Below are 9,478 nucleotides of genomic sequence, written 5' to 3' on the forward strand. Positions count from 1 at the left end.
ATTGGTAATTATAAATAACATATGTTGTAATCATTAGAATTGAACACAATAAATATGTAATCAAATTTCTTGCATATGTTAATCATTTATCTTAAGTTAGCTAAAATTTACATGATACACATGTGCTACAAATAACTTAGAGGAAAACATGAACAATATGCAACATCGTAAACATGAACAACATTACCTTATATATGGAATGCAAGATCATCAATAGAAGGGGTGACGATGTCTGTAGTCAATTGCTTGTTTGCAAAAAGGGTGATAATCAGACACAATATAAACATTCATGGTAATTATAAATAACATATGTTGTAATCATTAGAATTGAACACAATAAATCTGTAATCATTACAATTGAAAGCAATAAATCATGTCAACCATTTCATTGATCATTTCAATTATGTCATTGATTATCTTCTTCTTCATCATTCTCATCATCATCATCACCATCATCACCATCATAATCGCCATCATCACCATCATCATCGCCATCATTACCATCATCATCACCATCATCACTATCACCATCATCATCATCATCACCATCATCATCATCATCATCACCATCATCGTCATCACCATCATCTTGATCTTCATCATCTGCTTCTTCATCATCTTCAATATCTTCTTCTTCCATAACATTATACTTTATCAACCTTCCTCTTGGATCATGTCTAACAACAAATGACCAGCCCTGTTTATGTGGAACCTTTGAGTAAAATATTTTCTCACATTGGCTTGGAAGAACATAGAACTCATCTCCAATTGGCTCAAACAACCTTGTATTAATAATTGTAAATCCATTATCATGTTGAATAACTGTTCTATTTGGATCATTTTGATTTAGTCATAATCTGTACCATTTGATGACGAATAGAACTACCATTTGACAAAAAATAGAACTACTTTGAAGGAGTTAAAGTTATAATCCAAGATGCCACAGTATTGATTTTGAGATTTTTGAGGATGTATGTTGTTTCTAGATGATATATTGGTGACCTTGAAAACTATAGTTATCCTAGAATCACAAGTTTTCTTTGTGTCATCCAACTTTTTTATGCAAAATTTGTGGCCATGATAGTACATAGCTTTGTGGTGCTTGACTTGCAATTTTTGAAGCATGTGTAAATTATTTGCATTGTGAGTTGATACGAAACATATGTCAAGTTATGATCATTAATAAATTTCTACATACCTCTCCACTTCTTAAACCCTTTACTAAATCAACTACCATTGGCGTAACATTGGAATCTCTATTACGATGAGCTTCTGTAACCAATGAAGCAACACCTTCCCATGTTAATGAGCAACCATTTTGTTGACATCATTCAATCCATACCATCATCCAATCAAGATTGTTCGCAATATACAAATGTATTGCATCCCACTCTCAACCACCTGTATCAAAAAAAATAAAGCAATTATACATAACTTATATTGCAGATTTATAAGAATTAATTAACCACAATAACATCTTAGATTTACCTCTCACTTTCTTCAATCTACCTTTGCCCATCAAGTACTCCCTTTCAAATTTGTTAATTGAGTTGGGATCCCAAATATGATCTACATGGATCTTTGCTACAAACTTAAGAAGATATTCACTAATGTACACCATGGTCGAGTATACCATATATCCATCCACCATTGAACCCTTACGATGTGCTCTTTTTCGAACCAAGCCTTTCAAAAATTTCAAGTGCCTCTCAACCATCCACATTGACTTGGTTGGTACAGGTCCAAACAATTCAATCTCCTCAACTTGATGTATGAGGTAGTGTTCTTGTGCATTGAAAAAACTTGGAGGTAGACACTTTTTCATTTCACACATAAGAAGAGGAATTTTTCTCTTCCAATATTTTATATCTTCTTTATTGATTTCTTTAGATGACAACCACCTCATGTATTTTCCAAGATCATATATAACTTGTTTGACATTGTTGGCAAAATGGTGTGAGAGAGATAGAGGTAGAACGTACTGCAATATTTGTAAAATGATCTTGTTAATGTTTTATAAAAGAATGCAATTAAAACTACATGTAGTATACAAATATATAGTGAATACAAAATAACATGAATTACCTTAATAAATGTATGCCAATCATGTGTTTTCAACCCTGGTCCAAATTCACTTTTCTTTGATATGAGATTGTTTATGTTCGCAACAAATCCTGTGGGAAATCATATTTTTTTAATGACTTCTTTTATAGCATTGCTTTGCTGCTTTGACAATAACCAACTAAGGGCACTTGTATCAATCTGGTCTCCATTGTTATTTGATCGAATGCCATTTTTTGTTGCACGGTTGAATTCTTCAATGTCACTACAAGTTTTGACAATTTGGTCTTTGTCATGCCTTCCATCCAAGATTTTCCATAACGTCTTTGTTACATTCTTTCCAATATGCATAGGATCAAACAAATGCACAATTAGGAGTTTCTTGTAGTACGACAACCTAGTAAATTGTGTAGGATAAATTTTTAGTCCTTTTGAAAGTTGGTCATTGATGCCTTGATGACCTTCACAAGCATTAATTACATCACCAATAAAAAAAAACACAATATCAAAATATAAATTTGAAACAAAAACCATAAGATCGAATGACATTACCTCGATGATTTATTTTATTGTATGCCAACTTCCATAGGTGAGGTGTCATTCTTTGTGGCTTTAACGTAGTCTCTTCTTTCCCATTGAAGAGATGTTTTTCGATAATTTAGTACTTATGATTTTTGTGCAGAAAGTTTCTATTCTCATTGAACACTTGCTTTCTTAAACTTTTTGAATCATGAGATTTTGTCTTTGGACCAAAAACTGGACATACAAATTTTCCCTTTGTCTAAAGACCTACAAGATCATGTATAATTGGATTAAATGTGTTAACTTTGTGTTCTCACTATAACATACCAAAAAAGAGGTGCTAAGAAGAGAACATAGCACAAAAATGTGTTAGCCTAGGGTCATCATGTATTGTCCATACAAGCATTGCATGAAATTGAAATTTTCTTTGTCCTATTGGTCTACAAATGTCATACATAGTAACCCCATTCCATAATGCCATCAACTTGTCGATAAGGGGTTTAATATATACATTGATATCTTTAACTCGGTACATATCTAGTTGAATGAACAAAAACATTACATAATTATTATGACCATTTTGATGGATTAGTAATAATAAATTAATTTAGATGACCATTAAATCAAAAAATACCTGTAATAATCAGTGTCAACATTATGTGCTCTCTCTTTATGGACAACCAAGGAGGTATGTTATTGTTGATAACAAAAATAGGCCACACCGAGTAAGTAGATCTCATCTCTCCAAAAGGATTGACACCATCTGTTGCTAATGAAAGCTTGAGATTATGAGGTTTTTCTTTAAAGTGTGGCCATTTTCCCTCTATTTCCTTAAATGCCAAACCATTTGCAAGCATTCGCATAATGTCATCTTGACTTCTATTGCATGCATGGTAATCCATAAATTGTGCTAAGCTATTGCACCTGAATAATTGTTGCAGACGTGGAATAATGGGAATATGCCAAAGAACCTTGTGAGGCACCTTTTTTGTTAATCAATCTGATTGATATCTACTAATATGAAAAATAGGGCATTGTGTTACAAATTCATGCTGTTTATGATATATAATATGATTGTTCGGACATGCATGCATTGTTTGATACTCCATTCCAATATCTTTCATGATGGAAGGTAATTCTCGGTATGAGCGAGGTAGAATGTTTGATGGTGGTAACAAACACTCACCTATCAACCTAAGACCAAAAATATAATTTTTTAATTTCAAGAATATTAATTCCTACATGAACCTAATGTTAATTTTAAGGGAACTACGAGTAAAATAATGAAAGAAGATGACATACCTTAACATATGTGTCATTTCTATGTTGGATAACCCATTCATAACCTTCATGTTCACCAACAACAATACAATGACAAGAAGAGTTATTTCAAAGCCTTCTCAAGTATAGGTACATCAAGCTCTGCATCATCATCATCATCATCATCATCATCTTGATCATCGTGATCATCTTGATCATCATGATCTTCATCATCGTGGTCTTCTTCCATGGTATCATTACCTTCTAATTCAATATTCACACCTCCATGTTCCCTCATTTGGAAATCCACATTCTCCAAATTGTCATGGACCATAACATGAAACTCGAAGATGTTGACCTATACGAAAATGATGACCTTATATTAGCCATGACCATGATGTCATCATCAAATCATGTATTATGTAATTTATAAAGTATTAAAATACATGCCAATGGATGATATTTTTTTCCCCCTTCAATGTGACCATGTTGCCTACAATGTTCCTCAGCTATTTTGATTAGATATCTTCGAGTCTTTAAGCCCTTACAAATTTTTCAAGGACAATAACATTTTCCATCACCTTTTATTTTTAAGTTAGACCATAGTCTAGCAATTGTCTCCCTATTTTTTTGTGCATTGATATCATCAAACATGGTCCTTCTTGAATGGAATGACTCATTGGTGGAAGAAGGATGATTTGTTTGCAACCTGCAGATGGAGTAGTAAGAGGAAGACACATATAGAAATGAATACTAAAGCGAGACAGATAGGAAGAGGTATAGATAGAGAGATAGATTGATAAAGAGATAAAGAAATATAAAAAATGTAAAGAAACAAATACTTAGTTGACCTTCCATAACTCTACCTCTACATATTGCACTTGCTACATACAAGCACTTCCTAAGAAAATGGGCAGCAACAACCAAGAAGGGAATAGGAGAGTCCATTTGGCTCAAGAGAAGGATGCACAAGGTGACCAAGGGGCAAGAGGAAATGCTGATCCAGAGAGAGGAGAGTCTCTAATGTTCAATAGAACCCGACTGAAGACTGTCACAGAGCAAGAACCTCCCCAAAGAAAGACATTATTCAGAACTCTCTACAAGGTAAGAGGTAAGGTCTACAAAGTTATTGTAGATTTTGGTTCAACTGATAATATCTGTAGAAATTTTAGAGAAGCTTGGATTGAAGAATTTTCCTCATCCTAACCCTTATAAGGTTTCATGGCTAAATAAGGATTCCTCTTGAAACTAAGAGCACAAGCATAGTAAGGGTTGGGAACATGGAGATGAATGTCCTACTAAATTGTAAGAAGAAAGAAAACCTTGAACAATATCATGGTCAAGATCAAGAAGAAACAAGACAAGTATATAACCAAACAAAAGATCAACTACAACACAAGATGTGGGTCTTGAGAAGACTTAAACTAGTTGAAGATTGTTATGACTAGCAAGCCATGATAATTTATATAAGCTGAACCTACTAATATTTTTAAAAAAAAATCAAAGATTCCATAATGATATTAGTGTAATATTCAAGTAAAAAAATAGTATGTTACATTGGAGGCTTATGGAAGATGTTGTGTGGGATGAGAGGTTTCTATGGCACTTGGGATAACAGGATGAGTGTAGAGCATATTTCACAAATACATTAATTTAGCACAAAAAAAAAATCTCAACTATCGAGGTGCATTTAGTATAATGTAAAAATAAGATAGGAATTATCCTTTGTTTTACTTCTTCATGATTGTACCTCACATTGTGTAATCGGGTTGAGACCATCAAAGTCTTTAGGCTAGTGCCATGGCTTTATATACGTTCTTATTGTAATGTCTGACACTTGAATATCCCAATTTCAATAACACTATATTATTAGAGAAGGCTATATAATTAAGATATGATTATTAGTGAAGGCTATAATATTAACCTTTGTTAAAATGAATGAATGGACAAGAATGTAGGGATTGTAGTTACAATGCAACTCTTTTATATATTAAAAGCTTATCTTTTAAATACTGTCAAATGCCACCAAAGTATTTTTGAACATATTTTTTTAGCTGTAAAACATCTCACTTAAATAACTCTCAAAGAAAAGTGACAAAAATAAATTAGTTCCTTAGGATCTAATATCACACGTATAGTTGTCATTATACCAAAAGCCACATACATCTCTGAATTTTCAGATCAACATCTTCATATGTACCCAAAATGTTACTAAATTGGCAATAGTGACTTGACCCAGCTATTGCTTTTTTTGAGGGATGAAGAAGAACCTTATAATAAGATGTAGTGATAAGAAGAGTAAAATGAACATAGGAAATTGAATCCACAAGAAAAATTGACACTCTGTAATAGAATTCCCCAAAAAGCTTGAAACACAATTGCAAGAATGTTGCCATGGCCCTTAAACACAAGATGGTTAATGGCGGATGGTTAAGTGGGGGATTCTGTTGGGGGATATGGATGTCCATAAAATTATAGGTAGAAGTGAGTGATGATGTCTCCTTCTTATCCAATCTGTTGGGGTGAGTTTCAAAGTTATAGGTGATTTGAGTGGAAAAAATTTGTAGCATAATGTTGATATCATGGCCAAAATTATAGGTCTAAGCCCAAAAGCTAAGCATTTTTCCCATCATAAAAAAGTGTTTGCTTTTTTTGTTAGTGTTTTCCCTAAAAAGGAGGATGGGGAATTGGTTAAGGAGAAGGGTGGGGTGTATGTTTTATCATCCATTAAGATTATTTGAAACAAGGTCTTGATTTTTGTGATGGAATATGTGACCATTAATGGCAGGTATTATAGGGATCATAATTATTACTTTTCTTTTCTTAACCATTTTAGATATAAAAATAGGATTTTTTACCCTTTCTTCCTTATCTATTCTCTCACTCATAGAATTAATTTTTTTTAGAGAGAAACACAATTAGCCAATCATCCATGAGGGGTTAATAAGGCTGGTTTGTATATACATCATGAACAATATCCTAAACCTTATTTCTTTGTGTGTTTTAGTGCCAAAGGATAAAATTGAGGTTTCAGAAAGAAACAAAGGAAAATATTATTTTTTTATCACTGATCTTGATGCTTCCACGCATGAGTCTTCTAAGAGGAAAAAGGGTCATGTTAATTACATAGAGATTCCTATGAAGTTAGAAGGGGAGAGTGAGTATGAAGAGAAAAAGGATATTTCAAGCGAATAAGGGAAATAGAGTATGGAAATGGGGGAGGTTGAGGAAAGAGAAAATTATTATGAGTTTGTGGAAATATTGTTATCACTCTTTCGCTACATTTACTATGCTATATGAAAAATGATGTTGTTATGCTTGTGATGAACCAAAAAGCTCAAAAAATTCTATCATTCAAGAGGAACTAGTAGATGAAGAGGAGAAGACCATGAGATTGGTGGATTATGATGATTCATTTGACCATAATATCTAGTTGTTTCCTTAGGAATCCATTGACAAATTGATGAAGAGTTTGATTCATATTATAAAGAAAAAGGAGATAGGAGTAAACGAAAAGGAGAATAGCAAAAAGGCACATTCCTACACTCAATGTCATGGATCTTGTGGAAGTCAATGTAAAAATCTTGGAGGAGGAACTTAGGGCTATAAGTGTTGATCCATTTCTTGGTGTCCTTCAAATTACAAATTTTGTCTCCTTATGCAATTTTAGGCTGGAGAAATGGTCCTTCAATCCATTCAAGACACTCAATATGAATATAGAGCCCTTGAGGCCAAAGTTGAAGAGCTACAAAGTAGGGGGGCTAATAGAAATTCAAAGGAAATTTCAATTCATATTATAATGAAAAACAAGATAGGGGTAAAGGAAAAGGAGAATAGAAAAATGCACACTCCTACGCTCAATGTCATGGATCCTGTATAAGTCAATGTCAAAATCTTAGAGGGGGACCTTAGGGATGTAAGTGTTGATCCACTTCTTGGTGTTCTTAAAATTGAAAAATTTGTCCCCTTGTGCAATTTTAGGCTTGAGAAATGGTCCTTTAATCCATTCAAGATCCTCAATTTGAATGGCCAAAGTTGAAGAGCTATAAAGTAGGGAGGCTAATAGAAATTCAAAGGAGATGGATAAGGTGAATAGTTTAAAATGATACTATAGTCAAGGAGTTGAAAGGAGAAATAGAAAGAATGGACGATGTAATCAAATGTGTCCTAACTAGTTGTCCATGGAATATAGAAGCTACCATGGAAAGTCTAAATAGACTAATCAAGAATGTTGAACCAGATGCTACTTCAATGCTTGTGTTACATCTTGAAGAACCAGATTTAGAAAGAAAAGCTTGTAGCCTTTTTAAATGTACATGCACTAGTGCCCAAAAGAAGATAAAGGACAACCTTGTGTCTGATAAGAAAGAGTTCAAGAAGATGGAAAAAAAATTCAAGTAATTCAGCAGGAGCTGAAGGAGAAGGTGTTGCCACTTCTTTAGGCTCTAGTTTGGATTGTGCTATCCACCTAGATTTTTGGTTTTAGTTTCCTTTCCATTTTGACGGTTGGTTGTAGGTTTTTTGTGCTAATTTTTTCAGTGGGTGTACCAATATATCCGTAGTTGGGTATGAAGTGGTTGGGTAATTTAATTTGTCACTGACTATGGCTGTGATTGACTATGGCTATTGTGGAAGGTTAAAGAATAGCCCGCCCACGAGAAGTGGATGGATATGGAACTAGAAATATCAAAAAATGTGGAATCATAACAACTATTTGTGTATGGTCAAACAAGCTCTACTACCTTTGCTACTAGATCTCAACCCCGATATGGAACTATCAAACCCTAGCCATATGAAAGAAAAAAATGTAGACGTATATTGCCCAGAAATGAGCTATCAAATACCAAATATAGGAATGAAAGACAAAAATGCAAAGGTATATAAGGAGTGCATACCTGTTTAGGGGCAAAAATGGATTAATGTTGCCCTAAAATGTGTCAAAATGCCAATGTAGTGTAAGAACCTGCAATAACCGATTCAAAGCAATCATCAAAGTAAGGGTAAATGTTGAAGAACTTGCAACAAAAATACACTCACTTCCAAATTCTCCTGTGGCATTACTCAATTTACTCCTTCAACAATGTAAATGAAACCCTATTCCTCCTTAAAATTTTTGTTATTACCATCTGTATATTTCTATAAATGAGACCCTATTCCTCCACAATTTTTTTTTTATGGTCACCTATATATTTCTAGGAATGAGAATTATATTTCCACTGCTACTATCTTTGTATGTGAAGATTTCACTTTCATAAGCTCATTGTTGACCTCACATTCTCATTTTCTAAGCTGATTCAAAGCTTAGGCTTCAATTCTTAGCATTCACTCCAATAAATTGCACATACCTCCAATCCTCCTAGTGATGCCCAAATGATCAAATGATATAAAATCAACTGATGTTTGCCACTTTTTTTTTAATATCTTTATGTTCCCGTGTTGGTCACAATTGAGACCAACACAAAAGATAAAGCATTGGTCGCAATTGCTACCAACACGGGCATGTATTAAAAAAAAGAAGAAGTTTCCTTTATAATGATGACCAACCAAACAATTTATATTTGATGGTCAAAATTTAGGGTTAAATGTACTAGTGAGTGCACCTCTCAAGCTTATTGGTGAGTCTATGAAATTGGCG

The sequence above is a fragment of the Cupressus sempervirens genome, chromosome 8 (genome assembly GCF_028749045.1).
Source record: "Cupressus sempervirens isolate cs-2001-9-10 chromosome 8, ASM2874904v1, whole genome shotgun sequence".
NCBI lineage: Eukaryota > Viridiplantae > Streptophyta > Pinopsida > Cupressales > Cupressaceae > Cupressus > Cupressus sempervirens.